This window comes from Gymnogyps californianus, chromosome 12 (assembly GCF_018139145.2).
Source record: "Gymnogyps californianus isolate 813 chromosome 12, ASM1813914v2, whole genome shotgun sequence".
NCBI lineage: Eukaryota > Metazoa > Chordata > Aves > Accipitriformes > Cathartidae > Gymnogyps > Gymnogyps californianus.
In genome coordinates, this window is record NC_059482.1 from 17,854,799 (window position 1) to 17,871,535 (window position 16,737).

The window sequence follows — 16,737 nt, forward strand, 5'->3', positions numbered from 1 at the left end:
CATCAGTGACTATGCAAACACCACACTGCTCCTCTCAGGCTAGCAAGCACATACAGGCCTACATTTGGAAGCAATGGATTTTCTTGCTCTGTGGTATGTATAATTCTGTGATAGGAAATACTGCTAACACAGCCTGAAGAGAGTCTGGAAGAGTACTGAAACCTAAACCAGGGAAGACTTAGAAATATACAAGTTTCTCAGTTGACGACCTTAAAAAATTTTTGCCTTGTTTTTGGTAAATAACAATTGCAGGAGCTATGGAAACAAAATTTTACAACATGTGACCTAAGGTGGAAAGAGGTTCTCAGAAGCTGATCGGAAAACACATATTAAACAGGGATTAAAAGAAAAGAGATTTAAAGATGAGGCAGAGCCTGGAACAAAAATACAGACCACCACAACTGCAATCCTAGCTCTGCCAGTATTATCACGTGGCCTTTGTAAAGTCATTTAACCCCCACTTGGAGAAGCAGCTTTACTCTCTATGGATTATCTTCTCAGGTACCAATATAAGTTTTTAACTTAGCCTGAATTTGTGCGAAGTACACACAATGTATTTGGTACGTTGTTATACTGTCCCGGAGTTTCAAGCAATGTTATTTTATGCACAGTCTGACTTGTTGGAATAATGCGAGGAAAAAGCAGTCCCAAAAGACTGATGTTTTAAATGCATATTTAGCACTACTAGATACACATAAAAAACATCCCACAAGGATCATCTCTATTGAAATTCTAGTCACAGTGCACATTAAGCCAGCTTATTGTTTTCTGTTTAATAAAGGAATTACTTGAACTCAGGAACTGTTTGTAAATTTAAATACTATTCCTTTACAGAAGCTTTTTTTATTATTACAAATGTAGGTCTTGACACAGACGAAATTGCAGTGTTCGATAGTTTTTTTCCCCTCCTTCCATTGGGAACAACAAAGAGTGCTAAGGGAAAGGTAGAGGCAAAGTTATTAGAAAAGCCTGCAATTGTGTCACTCCAGAATTTGTTTTTGTCTCTATTCTCCAAGCTGTGCCTTTTTAAATATAACATTAATTATATGCCTGTATGATCATGATTATGTGATATGACATTTTCTTCCAACAGACAGACCACATAGCCCACTGAAGACACCTGTATAGCCTGTGGACTGCTTATGAAAACTAGACTCTTTGTTTCTAGAGCTGCCAGGTTTTTGAAAACAGGTACAGATTTAACAGAAACAAAAATTCATTCTCTTCACAGAAGAAAAAACAGAGAATTTGCCAAGTTTCATGAATACTGGAATAGAATTAGCTCCTCCTACAGCTTAATTGTGATACATCCTCTGTAAAGATTTACAAGGGTCTTTCAAGACCAGTGGAAATCCGTAACACAAACATCCATTTATGCAAAGTCTAGTAGACAAACTTGCCCCTCTCTATAACTGTTAAAAGCTGAACAGGTTAATGCATTGCATTACCTATTATATGCATCTTTTTTACTCTTTTGAGAATGAAAAGATAAAGGACAGACTCAAACAATTCCTATGTAATTCACAAGTCCGGAAACATAAGTATGCATTGTCCACCCCCTCATGAAGAACAGATTTCAACACAACAGTTCTATAACATATTACAAGAAATATGATGAACTGAATTGCCTTCTCTAAGCTATATCTTTATTTATGAATATATGGATTCATATTTTATTACCTGAAAGTAAACTATAGCTCAAAAAGGCAACAGAAAAGAGAATAAGTCTAGGAATAAAAGGAAGCATCTGCCAAAGGTGTTACTGGTTCATCAACACAGAATAAACTAGTAAATTACGTTAGGTAAAAACAACCTCTACAACTTCAGCTCACTACAAACTAAATATAGTATCCCAGGGGAGTCAGAGGAAATATCCTACTGAATTTGATAAGAATCTTATGTTTTCCATTGTATTTGCTGAAGAGGAAACCGTTTTCAGTAACACTTATCATGTAACTTAGCATTTAGCAATAATGCCAACTAATGGAAAACAGTATAAAAACATTTAAGCCCAAAAAAGTTAAGACATAGTTTTTTCTATTAACAGCTTTTATAGATTTTTACACCCATCCTTCATCAGAGAGGTACAACACATGCATCAGATTATCATTTAAAAAGAAGTAAAAAAATGGAACACAAGGACATGTTAGTATTTTGTTGTAGTTAGTTGAGGGAGGAGTATGTTTGCTTTTTTAAGATCCATTAATGCAATAACGAAAATATAAAATTTAAATATAGCATCTTTATTCAAAAATACTCACAACTACTGTTGTGATAACACAAAATGCAAATATGCTGGCTGGATGGCAGCAGGAGATGTAGTTTTCCAAAACCTGTAGTTTTCCCATACCTCATTCAAATGTTCTTAGTTCCACAGACAGAGTTCACATAGGTAGCCCACCTCTTAAAATTAGAAGAATAAAATAATTTAATTATACTGTAAGTCTTAACAGTAGGACTAGGTGCAACTTTATTTGGGGAGGAAAAAAGCTTTTGAAAATTGTATTTAAAGTTCCTTGTGAAATACAGCCTTATTATGAAATCCTTCTTGTTCTCAAGATATAGAACATTGTACCAACTCAAATGTTCAGAATTATAGCCCACAATTCCATTCTGTTTGTAGTACAGACTTTCTGGCACATTCAATTTTTATTTTAATTTTTTTATTCTGGGGAACAGTGGTCAGATTTATTACCAAGGTGGACTCCAAAGGCAATATTATTATAGTTCTAACAGGTGAATAAACCAATACATTTCTTCAAACCATAAAGCAAGTAACTGCACCTGGTGAAAATAGATCTGAAAAGCTGAAGGAGAAGAGTTCAGAGGGGAGTAACAGCCTCATTCCAAGAGCAAAAAGGCTATGTAACACAGAAAGAACATAGATGACTATTTCTAAATGTCTGCTCATATTCTAGAACATACCAGTAACCTGAGTTAGGTAAGATTATGTTCTAGTCTTGATCCATCAAATAATTTTAGTACTCTTATACTCAACTTTTTTTAAACACGTATCTTTTCATCTTCTTTTTTTTCTCAGTGACATAGGGGTACAGCCTTAAATGGCAGGTCAAAAGGGTTAAGCTTGTCAAAATTATAAATGACAGTAAGTATTCCTTGCTCAAGTAATTGAATATTGAGTAAAGAAGGAAAGGAAGGATGATAAACTGGTAAATAAAGTTTATGTGGTTTTATCACATCCATGTATGACTTAGTAGAAATAAGCAAAGGTATCATCAGAAAAACACAGCATGAAATCAATGTTTCATATGTTATGACATCTCAACATTTTATACATCACAAATGCAAAATACACACTCAGAACCTCAAAAGAGGAAGATACAATATAATTCTACACATCAGTAAAATGGAGCCACTTCTGGATTGGAATACAGCAGCAATACAGCAGCACACATCAGCTTTTATGACAGGACATTAAAAATTACTGTTATTCATTTCAAATTGCTGTAGATAATTACAGAACTTAATTGCAGAGCTGGAAATACTCCAGATATGAAAGGTGCTAATACCTTTCGTCTTGCAAAAAATGACGTGCTCTCTAATGATTCTAAGTATTATCCACAAGGCTTTTCATACAGTACCTTCTAGCACTATAATAAGGCATAAATTTATGGCCAATTTGAAGAAAAGAGCAAGGTACCTTATGACAATATCATTACCAACGATGAGGAGAATTTACTTTAAGGTATTCCACCTAAGTAGATAGAACATCTAAACACTTGCGTGAACAACCGTATTGCAGCCCGGAGTACATGGCTGAGTTACAATGCCTTTCTATCGAAGATACACAAGTTACATAAGTAAATACAGCCTTAAATTAAGCAAGCAAAATGCAGTCAGCATCATGGAATTACATGCAGCTTTTCTTGTTTGTTTTTGTTGTGTTTTGTTTGTTTTTTAAACTGAATTAATCTCACCAATTTCCAAATCACTCAGCCTGTTCAGAAGACATCACTAAAATACAGTACCAAACAGTGTCAAAAGGATAGATTATTGTAAAGATTGTAAAATACTAAGTCCAAGAATAAGATTATACCTCAGATTTGGTCTTGCAGTCCTAGCTGCATGATCCCAGCAAAACTACTCAGCCTGTGTTGGAAATACGCAACTTAAAATAGTCTTTACACCCCCTGTCATGAAGGAAAACCATTTATGTCTATATATTCTTTTGAAAAAAATAAAGATTATAAGTACCAAAAGTCATGATTCTCCCATGCTTCCTTCAAACTTGTATCATAACTCTGAACAATGTCATCCAAATAGCAGTATGCTGGTATGTTACACTAATACAGTCTTTCTTTGGTCATGCTTTTATGATCTGTAATAGCAGTAAAACACTACAGAGATATTCTAATGGTAAAAACACACACACAAAAACCCCCAAAAGAAACAGTGCACTGAAACCAAACAATGACAGAAAAACACTTTTGGATTTCATGAGGGTTTGGAATTTAAACCAGTTGTTTCATGAATAAGAAAAATTAAGCTTTGTACTTATGGATGGTTAGTCTCCCACTGCATTTTTCCAAGTAGCTATCAGATATATCAAATTTAAGCAAAGAAGTTTGCCTCCTTCAGTATTACTTCCAAACTAAACAGAAGTTTGAGGCAGAACATTCTAACATTTAAAACAGCCGAAACGTAGACAATACACAAAAATGCAAAAAGTGATAGGTTGCAAACTCAAGCCTTTAAATTAGGAAACAACTGAGTTAGTGAATATCCTGCCTCATTCGGCACACACAATGGCAGTTTGCTTAATGAGCAGCTCTTCAGTATTTTGGTCCATTGACATTGAATCAAAATGGGTCCTACTTTACTTATTGCACACTATTTAAAACAGTATTCTGGCAGTAGTTAATTTTACCACTTAATTTTCCTTTAGCATTCATCAGTATTCTGTCCTACAATTGCACAAGCATAGATTAGTATTGAATTCTCCGTAATTTTCCCATGATGTGAGGGTTTGGTATTTAACATAAGACTATTCTTTGATCTCTCATCCCATTCATTACAACTTTTCAGGTAAGATTTCAAAAGACAAAAGCCTTTCTAACTACCCAGCCTTGATTCATCACCAAAGGAGATGTACTGTAAATGAGGCACAGGTCTCAATGAAAGAAGTATGGGATTGTGTAGTTAGAGTAGTCCATGCTGCAGCATCACACCAACACTCACCAGGGATGTTAGCAAGGTTGGAATTCTGACTGCAGCCTGATAGAGGAACCAAAGAACAGCAATAGCAAACCATCACAGCAGAGAGTTGGAACACCCTTCAGAGGATTTCACAGGTTTTTTTTTTGTTTGTGGGGTTTTTTTTTGGTTTTTTTTTTTTTTACTTTCACCATTTTTCTACTACCAACCATCCCAAAACTCTTACTTATCTCCCAGTTCCAGTATGATCTCCATCTCATCCAATCCTTACTGGTTCCCATTCTATTGCTTATCCATATCTACATCCCAATTCTGATCACCACTGGATTTGTCATACAAGTCCTCAGTCTTCCTAAGCCTGTTTCAGTTCCCCTTTTCATGGTTTTCTCCTCCTTTCTGCTTCAGACTCATTACTTCCACCGTTCTTGTACTACATCTTTTTCCTTGTGGTTCCGATTACAGGTTTCTCTCTTTAGCCTTCTTTTTTAATCTCAGTATCCAGTCTTAACAGGCAGGACTGATAGCACCAGCTGCAACTTTTTTTATTATGCAGCAGAAAAGCCACAGGTTATGGTGGCTATAGTTTCCATAGTCTCTCCCATCCCTCCGGAGACTGAAAACTTAGTATTTAAGATGGAAGTACGGACTCATATACTAGTGAATTCATTTTGGAAATCACTGTGGAAACGACAAGATTACCACAGCATTACAGTGTGTTTTAACAGTTTCGCATTCCTTTTCAAGAGATAAGGAGCCATGCTAACAGAACAGAGACTGCCTCAAACTTTTGCCTCTTACTGGAGTCCTGCAAATAACTGAAATACAGAGGCAGGGCCAAACATTAAACAGCACTAATTCTGGACCAAAATAAGAAAAAACCCACAGTTAAAGAAAGAGTTTAAAAGGTTAAGTAAAACAGTTAAAGTAAAAATAAGAGAGAAAAAGACTAAATAGGAGTTTCACCTTTCAGATACTGATTGATATTTAATTATACTCCAGTGACATCAAAGTTCTCTCAGCAATTGTTAAGGACAACAAACACATTACTAGAACTTTGCGCTTAGATACGTGTAATTTTTCTACTGAAATAAATGAAAGTTACATATGTGGATCTAAGGGCAGATCTAAGCTCTTCATAGTTCAAAATGTTGGTGCTAATACAACAGCATGCAAATGGATGCCAGAATTAGGTACAACATAAGCACTCTTTGCAAGAGAGGCACATTTTAACAACATTAGTAATAGTTAGAATATGCCCTACTAAATTAGTTTTGCAACAGATTATTTAACACTTCTCTGACCAGTGACTCAATCTTCTTTTGGAATTAGTACACAGATGGTAAATCCACAATACCCAGACATATTTTTATTAACTTTATAGGTTTTTTTTTTTAATAGAAAGTGACTGGAACAAATCATGATTTTTTTTTTTGCTCAATCACCATACAATTGAAAAACTGACTTATGCAAGACATCAGGTAGAGATGGAAGACTAATGTGAGGATCCTAGTTTTGTTTTCAGTTCTAGAACATGGAAACTCATATCTGACAGAGCAGGAAACCATCTAGCCAGCAGAGTAACTTTTCAAACATCTAGCTATAAAAACAGCATGATCAACTATATTTCCAATCTAATTATTAATAATACTGTTAGAATGATTTTGTTCCAAAAAAGCCTATTTTCACACTTTGTGAAATCTCAAATAGTGGTCTCACAAGGTATTCTCTATCAAATGACACAATGTTTCACCCCGTGTACTATGCATGCCTCTGCTTGATATGCAACACATTTAGCATTACATACAAATTTCTACAGAGTAGCTGAATTTACTGCTACATCCATTTTTTTTTTTCCCCAGTATTTTCTTGTATACCATAGGAAACTTCTTGCTATTCAACATTTACATGTTCACAACACAATGACTGTTATCCCTTGGTAAATAGATAGGCAGACAGATGTAGGTTTATAGAAACATTTAGTAAATATGGAGCAAGTAATTTTTTGCTGATTATTTATCATTATAAAGAAGGAAACAATGACAATGTACAGCTCTACTGTATATTGCTTTTAATGCTTTGTCTAGAATGGTTATTGCCAACCTTTACACAATAACGAAAAGGACTGTTCATAAAACAGTTCTTTGCAAAGCTAAGAGTATGAAATACTCTAGCTAAAAAAACCATATATCTGCAAAATACATGCATCTGAACGTAAAGGTATTTACAATAAGGGAGGAGAGGGGATTAATGAAAGACTAAGTTGGAGACTAGTCTCTCATCAATGAGCCATCTAAACTGCTATAAACCAGGTTTAGAATACCAATTATCATTTTATCACCTAAGCATCCTGCTTGGTCATGTGCTATATTCCTATTTTCTGGCCAAGGGAAGAAATGTATTTTAAGATTCATATTGCTATTAGGGGATTATGCATACAGGGGAGATCCTTTGCAGTTGGGCTTGCTGTCAGTGAAGTAACACGTTTTGCTGTGGTGTAAAAGACCATGAGCTTGAAGTGGAACTTCTTCTAGGAGCTGTGTAGTCAGCGCCCTGTGACCCATACGTGATAAAGACAGACAAAGTATGCTTCATGTGCATATTATTGATACTCAAGTCTGATTCGTCTGACCGAGTCACCTTGAGGCTGAATGCAGATGGAGAAAAGGAAAGAAGAATCATGAGGTACAACTGCAATTTCTCTATGCTGCTTAGGCAAGTCCTCCCAGGATGACTGAAGCCAATCTAGTGGATCATACACAGCATTCACATTTGCACATCCAGTCGCATCCTCCCTGTAAAGCTTCAGAAAAGAGGGACTGTTCTGAAGAAAGAAGTTGTGTGTCCTGTCTGGTCAATAGAAATGGAATCATGTTGAACAGGCAGAATCATAATTTAAAAAAAATAGAAGAAATAAAATGTACAATAAAGTCTCACATACATTTCTATCTACCAGTTAAAACTCACTGAATAGTAATGGTGATCTCCAAAAGGCTAAAGTAGGGAAAAACGGCTCTGGGATTGAGTCTGCTACTCCTTTATGTTGAAATAAATGGTCAGTATCTCAGCTTCACTGACATCAGCAGAAAAGCTCCTATTGACCTATGCAGAGCATAGATTTTACCCAATGAGTCCAATAGCACATTAGGTCCTATTTATCTTGAAAAACTTCACTGAAAGGATTATTAAAAACAATTAAAGTAGCCTGGCTACAGGCACATTAAAGATGAAGTGTGGATGTATCTGACATGTCTGCAAAGCTAGATAAAGCCTAGTATTGTAGGAACCAAAACCAGTAGAATTGAGCAATAATATCTAATTTGAGGCCACATCTCAAATACTGTGTTCAGTTTTGGGCCTCTCACTACAAGACAGCCATTGAGGTGCTGGAGCATGTCTAAAGAAGGGCAACGAAGCTGGTGAAGGGTCTAGAGGACAAGTCTTCTGAGGAGCAGCTGAGGGAACTGGGGTTGTTTAGCCTGGAGAAAAGGAGGCTCAGGGGAGACCTTATCGCTCTCTACAACTACCTGAACAAAGGTTGTAGCGAGGTGGGTGTTGGTCTCTTCTCCCAAGTAAGAAGCAATAGGACAAGAGGAAATGGCCTCAGGTTGTGCCAGGGAAGGTTTAGATTGGATATTAGGAAAAAATTCTTCACCAAAAGGGTTGTCAAGCATTGGAACAGGCTGCCGAGGGAACTGGTGGAGTCACCATCCCTGGAGGTATTTAAAAAGACATCCAGATGTGGCACTTAGGGACGTGGTTTAGTGGTGGACTTGGCAGTGCTAGGTTTACAGTTGACCTTGATGATCTTTTGAAGGTCTTTTCCAACCGAAACGATTCTATGATATCACAGAGGTAAGAGCATAATTTGAGTATCAACACTTTCAGGGAAAGAGCAATTTAAAAAAAAACACTGAAGTGCCTAAGAAACAGCTTTGTGAGTCCTTACGGACCTCTTAAAAAAAAAAGAGAAAAAGTGGCTTTTACTCTGCACAGACAAGGTCAGTTTAGGCAGGAAACCACCTATTAAAAAACAACGTACTGATATCATCTTAGACATCTGAATACTAGTCTGGATAATATTTCAGAGAACTAACCCATGCTATGCTGTTTAGCACAGAAAACATTGAGTTCTCAGAAACTGAAATATATCCCACTCCTTTTAACTGTCATTATTTTTTGTTTCAATGACAATGTGTCAATTCTTTATAGCCAAGTATATACTCTTCTCATACAGTGTTCCTCATTAAACTATGCCTAGCTGAGTGCTGGCACTAAAGGGATAAGGATTAAATCAACGGAGTTTAAGTCTGCAATTTATTCAAAACAATGTACTGTACAGCTTTCTCAGACTTGTCCCCTGCAAAAAAAAAGTTGCTTTCACTTTTTGATAACGTGGCTTTGTTTTGGCTGGTTTGTTTTGTGCTTTTTTTGTTTTTAACAGATTAGTGACCTTTATCATCCTGAAATCAGTATCATGATCTCTTCACTATTTGAAAAAAATAACTTTTGTATATAATACATTATCGTGGGGTTTTGTGTAAGAACCAAAAGATTGTTAATTGCCTGAATGGATTGTGCAGTTATTTGTGTGATCTCAGTGGAAACAGGCCAAACATTTAACAACTACAGACAAAATTAAATTCTAACTTAACTGAGCTAACAAGCATATCTTAATATATCATAACTGTAAATAACATTTAGACAATCCATCACAAATGTACCATCACATTCAGCAAGTTGCATTTAAGGTAATTTCTGTTGATGACTGCATACATTCAGTAAGAAAAAGAAGTGCAGTGCAAGGTTACTGAATGCTGGAAACAATTTAGTAGAATATTTAAATATTCTACTAAAATAAAATAATATTTAAATAATAAAAATATTAAAATAATAAAAAAATTTATGTGATGTGTTATAAAAGGGAAAAGTATTTCATTATGCCATATCACCAAACTTTTCTAAATATTTCTATCACTTCAATTAGGACTATTTCTTTTGATGACAGATTATGCTCCAAGCCAGTGTTGCTACAGTATCCAAGCTTACCATAGAAAATACTTCTACCTTGGTACCTAAAAGAGCTTTTATACAGAGTGCTAACTGGGTAAGAATGTAAGAACATTCTTACAAACTGTAGTTGCTTACTTAAGTACTTCTGTTTCTATTTGTTGTCTATGAGTGTGCTCAAAGGAAGATATTATACTGTAGTTGGATAACTAAAGGCTGCAACTATATCCTTTACCTACAGCAATTTATTCAAGGTTTCATCATCATGCTGCTTTGAAGATGAAAATGAAAGAGTTTACATTTAATGAAGACCATCTGAAGTGTCCCCATTGCAGCTGCAGGCTCTGTAGAAACTGTCATGCAGGAGGCAACATGCTGTATTGTAATGCAGATTTGCTTAAGAGTGCATCTGCAGCAACAAGATCATTTCCCATGGTCTTCACTGTATTTCTTCTATTATTCATAGAACACAATGTAAATGAAGCTATAAATTTTACCACATACTAAATGTAGAAAGAAGATAATGGAAATTGTGAATTATGAATGAATCACTGTTACTGTGATTCCTCAAGGATTCTGATGTAGATGATTACATGCATGCAAAGACACTGTAGCTAGACTTCTTTACATTGATCTTGAAAAATGATTCTAATAATATTATAATTAATATACAGAATTCATAGATTTGTTTTTCATGACAATGCCAAATACAACTAACCATCAAAGGCAATTACATATCAATGCTACCTAGGGGCAGGCACGCATACTTGTATTTGGAATTACTGAATTGGGGAGAGAAAGATAATAGCTTGCAAAAATGTGTTTCCCAGCTACCCACATGTGTTCTTTCACATTTAAATAAGCCACAGGCAAACTTTGTGGAGTATTCTGTAGTGAGCACATTCAAATGCCAAGTAATAAGCAGTAAGATAGGGGCTTTTCTTTTTTGTAGGGTGGCTGAAAACAAAATAGTTTCTTTAAATGAAAGAAGTATTCTTCTACAAATTGCACAATCAAAAAACCCTACAAGTATGACTCTCTCTTCGCCAGTTTTATCATGATAGCAAGAGACACTAATTATTACTCCCTTACCTGTTAAGAATAATTCTCTTAGTGATATGATCAAAGTCAGGAACTGTTCTGGTTTGATAATGTTTAGAAATTAGTAAAATTATTCACCAAAATTGCTCTAGTTATAATCAACATCAGCAAAACACTTAACTAAACCTTGGGGCAAGTCTAAATCCCACAAGATATAAAGAGTAGCAGATGTACATTAAAATGAATTGGATACCAAAATTCTCACCCACTGTGAGACCTCTGGAACTTTGTTCATTTCTCATAATAACCTTTGGTCTGTTTGTAGCTATAGAGTAATTGACTGGCTCTGTCACTCCTTTAAGTAGACTTGTTGACTTAAATACTCATACAGGAAAAGGAGGAACAAGACATTTCTTAATTTATTACTGCATACACCTATCTTCTATACCAATCATATGTGCATGTTTTTGTGCATTTTTGGGTCACAGATTTTAGTTACCAGTCCATATAGGCATCTTTCTTATTCCTGAGTTCATTAGTTGGGCATCATGGGCAGGGCCCGAGTCCTTGCCCATTTTTTCTACATTAGAATCCGCACCAAAAGACAACAACTCTGAAGTAGTGAGAGTGAGGGATAATAATGGAGTTTTATCCCTCTATATTCAATGCAGCCTCTAAGTTTGTGCTAGGACATATGGTGTCAGCATGAAAAAAGACTTCGACATATTATCACTCTCCTATGGAAAAAAACCCTAGGATATGAAATAATGAGGGTTCTTAACCTGAGTTCATTTCAGAGAACTGCAAAAAACCCACCATAGAAACAGAATAAACAACGAACAGTACTCAATTATTTCTAACCAACATGAAAATACTACAATGGACAAGACAAAAACTTGAAAATGAACTAGTAAATAGTCTCAGGATGTGTTTTTGGCAAAAACATTCTGTATTTCCATACAGGACAGCATTTACCTATCATAATTAGTACTTTGATGATACAAGCAGGTTTTGATCTCTGATTTCTAACCTGTATTGTTTTTTCACTAGAACAACATGGTACTCGTGTTTATGCTCTTCTAGGAATTTTGTTCCACTTCACACTAATACAGATGGACTTACTTGCATTCACACCTCTTCTGCTGATGTACATTATCTTAGGTTTGGGGGTTTTTAAGATGTACTATGTTAACACACTTACAATAACACAAGTTACTACAAAAGTCTAAAAAATTAAAACAAGCAGAATTTCAGGATGATTTATTATAGGATTCCTGTTGTGGCATGAAAGACTTCAGAGAAAAAGTAGCATATGTTTGTTAGTGTAGCATCGTTAAACTGAAAAATAAGAGTGATTAAATGGATTTAAGAGCCTTATATACAACAATATAGAACCACAAGTTACTACTCTGCTGTAGGATCTCGCTTAAACATATAATAAAATTCACCCAGCCAGCTGCGGTATTCAGAGTCCACCGGCTTTCACTGTAATAGATTTTCTGTAAAAAAACTAAAGCCCATCGACTTTAAGATTCATCAGCTCTAAACTGCCCTGTTCCCCCTGGTACGTAGAATTCGTAAAGCATGTTAGCTACAAATCTAAATTTATTCAAAATAATCCACATAGTTAGTGTTCATGACATACGTTGAAGTACTAGGCAAAAACTGCATAATTAAGCTCCACCACAACAGCAATTTATATATTATCTTCATTTCACAGGTGGCAAAACTGACAGGTGAGTGAAGCTATTGATTCAAGATAACAAGAAAACAATATCCTAAGTGCCTAAGAAATCACAAGTTCCTGGGCTCACAATATTATCATCACCCTGAAGTCATCTTTTTTTTTTTAAAGAAAGACCCATATGGAGAGTAGGATTAATTTTGCATACTTTTGTATAAACAAGAATATCCTAAATACATTAGAGCACAAACCATCATGAAATACATAATCATATAAACAAATGTTACATGATAATGCATTATTCATAAGGGTTAAATATAAACCTTATTTATTAACTATTTCTTTGTTAAAATGTATGCATCTTACACAATCATAAAATATGTAATAGAAACTTATAGAATTAAATATAACCTAGGTTTTGATTGACCAGGTAACTTTAGTATTAATGATTTCTAGTATTTAGAGTGCTAGATTTTTTTTACATAGAATTTGTTTGCATTTATTATATTACTATTTGTATCATTCATATTACTTAACATTTGAAAGTTACACTTATTTGTATTTTCACTATTCTTTTGCATCGCAGTTTTGGAAATCCCCAGTAGTGTTAAGTCTAATTATCTATTTTTACTTCTCAAAAATATCTACTTTTGACCAGAGTTGCTGTATGATTGTAACAACCTGCAATATGCAATGTGCAACTCCTGGTCCTCTGCTTCTGACAGCCTCACTGACTGTGAGGTCAAAGATCAAGGGCTAATTCTCAAGGTACTAGGACAGAAGAAGATGCACATAACATGAAGAGTTGGTATCATCAAATGTAATAGTGGAGCTATATACCCAAATCCTCACCAAAGAATTCAGAAGTCTGCTCAATCCTGTAGACATCCATCCAATTCTGTGAGCTGTTTGTAGACCTTAGCTGCTGCTGCTAGCACACATGCATCTTCTATAGACCCCATCTGCACTCAACTCCCTCCCTACTCTAATAGGTCTTCAGAGGGCATGGATGAGGGCACCACACCATCTGTCAAAGCTAAGACACATAAGTGAGCCAATAAGGAGGGCTGCACTGCCAGCCTCAACAAGCTCAGCACTGCAGGGCTGTCTTCATGCGAGTTTCACCCTGTACTGGAAGCCATGTCCTTTCCAACAAGATTCCAACAATCCGTACAGTTTGGAAAACTAGTACTAGTACAGAGGAAATGACTACCTAGAACATGGATTATGTATCACTGTATAAACATGTTCTTTGATCTGGTACAGATGTACATACCTTAGCTTTTGCAAGAAACATTTAAACAAAATATTTGTTTACTTGCAAGGGCTCTTCTGAAGTTAAACTGGGATGAATAGGCAATTAAAGTTCAGAAACATCAGATGTAATTAAAAACACTTCCAAGTAGTTCTGTACATGGTTAAGTGATTCTCACCATATGAACTTTAAAACTATTGTGCAGAATGAAGAGAGTAATTCTCTCAAAAGAAACATTGGGTTTCTTGTGTCTCTATCAAACAGGGTTTTTGTTAATTCACACTTCCAGAACTGACTGTCCCGATGGCACAGTTGCTTTTTGTTTCCATTCCCATCACCGGATATGACAGGATTTAGAGAAATGTTTAACCTTATTTGAAAAAAGAATCTGACATCTTTATGAAGTCAACACTATACTAACATTATTCAAAAATCAGAATCCTAGGACCAAACAGCAAACTTAGTTTTGATTCTGTAGTGACAGTCAACTCAGACAGACCAAATCCTCAAATTCAGATGCTGTTCAGCTCTGGCAAAACTCTTATTTTCTGCCAATTTTGTTACTCATGCTGTTCTGTGCAACTGACCAAGCAAGCTTCAACACACAAACGAGGTTTCAATTAAAGACTCACAGGAGGACAGAAGTGTCTGCAGATTTAAAACAAACAAACAAAACACCAACCCACAAGCAAACACTCAGCCTGATACTCGGCAAGGAATGCAGAAAATTTTGAAATCTCTTCAGAAAACAGAAGGTTAAATCAAATTCTTTAGGTGTGTCAATTAACATCCACTCAGATAACATGTAATTGATTTTTTTTAAAGAAATCACATCAGCAACAGATGTAAATATGAAGACACTTGCTACCACTCTTTCTGAAATTTTCCATCCAAGCTTCAATTTATGAAGACAAAAGTTTCAAAGAATTAAACCAGGGATATTTATTTGAATCTGAACTGCTATTGCCAAAAACATTCTCTGATAACATCAAGATTGATGATGTTTACACACCAATTGTGTTTAAGTCAGATAAATGAAATGGCAAAAAATTAAGTCCAAAAAAGTGTTACACATCTCTTGTCAGTTAAGTAGTCACAAGGACATTACACACTGGGTAAAGTTCTGGCCATCCAGTAACGACAATTATTGGTTATTGGATCTACAAGATTGCAGCCTCCAAAGGAGTCTGAAGTTACTATTTGATTATTCCATACTTCAGAATGTTAAATACCTCTCCTGAGGAAACTCATTACAAAGATAATGCTCTCCAGAAGTCTATATGTTAAGCATTACCTTTTCCAGTGGCTTATAAGGAAGCCAAATGATAAAAAACTGAATGATATGTCAGAGATCATATGACACACCAATGACTACACTAGGAGCAGAGCATGGGAGTCCTAACTACCTCCCGATTAAACACTACTTTCCATCTGTTGAGCTTATAAGAGTGAAATTAAACAAGATAGCACATGCCTCCAATGGTGCTTCAAAACTAGGCCTCTGCACCAGCAATAGTCTGTACTTTATGAATGCAACTATATATTTACAAGTGAGCTACAAATGATGATTAAGAGCTCTGTTTTGCTGAGGCAGATGCCCATTTGCACCAAAATAAGTCTCTAAAGGAGATTTATTTTTACTAGAATTAAAAAACCACCAAAACCACAAACCCAAACATGCAGCACTCACAGAGCTGCTGTTACCAGAACTTCATTTTATAGTTCTCTCAAAATTACATTACACCACGTACTGCTGTAAAGATGCTGTTCTATTACTGCCATTTTCACAGTGTGTTCCTTTATTTTACATTTTTCTCCATTTGTTCATAGAAATCCATTTTGTAAAACATATTGGCAGTCTTCTAAAATGTGATTTACGGTACCACTTAAGCACTTATCACTTGCTATTCATTCTTCCAGCTACATTATTCTTCTGGGCTACAAAACACTAAGTACCTCAGCAAAGCAAACATTTTTTAATTTATGGTTTTTTATTATTTTTCAGACAAAATACAATATTTTTCCTAGCCTGTTGAATAATCATAAAACAAAATAAATCTACTAATGATTTAGATGTCAAAATTCCTTGTTATTCATCAGCATGATGGAGCTTTCGGCCTTAATATTGAAAAAATACAGCCACCTCCTTACCTCTGAACATGAAAGTAGTCTCGATTCTCTCTAAAGACTTGTAGAACTGTAAACTAATTAGGCTGTTTTTCCCCTCATTCATAATGAGAAGTGTTAGTTATTAGTACATAAACAAGTACAGCTAGAAAAAGCAGACAAGTTTTTGGAAACAACTCTTCCCTAGGCCTCAGCAAAAGGTCTCTATTCCAGAGAGCAGTTTTGCCTTTTCTACCTATACCAGATAGCCTAATTAATAACATTCTTTCTTTTTTCAAGCCTTTCCTCATTTTTATGCATAAACCATTACAGCTGAAACAAGACAAACATTACTTTTCTACAGCATAATCAACCAGATTAATTCCATGGACTCTAATGATGCTAACTAGCGAAGTGACAAGCAGCCTGCACACCCCCAGCATAACAACCTTTCTAAAATGCAAGCAGA

The 16,737-nt window shown here is 35.4% G+C and overlaps 1 long non-coding RNA gene across 3 annotated transcripts in view; it reads right to left on the reverse strand.

The window, feature by feature from the left end:
- The window catches only part of LOC127021216 (uncharacterized), a 199,313-nt gene that overhangs the window by 117,790 nt on the left and 64,786 nt on the right, over nucleotides 1–16,737 (reverse strand). The window lies entirely within an intron of this gene.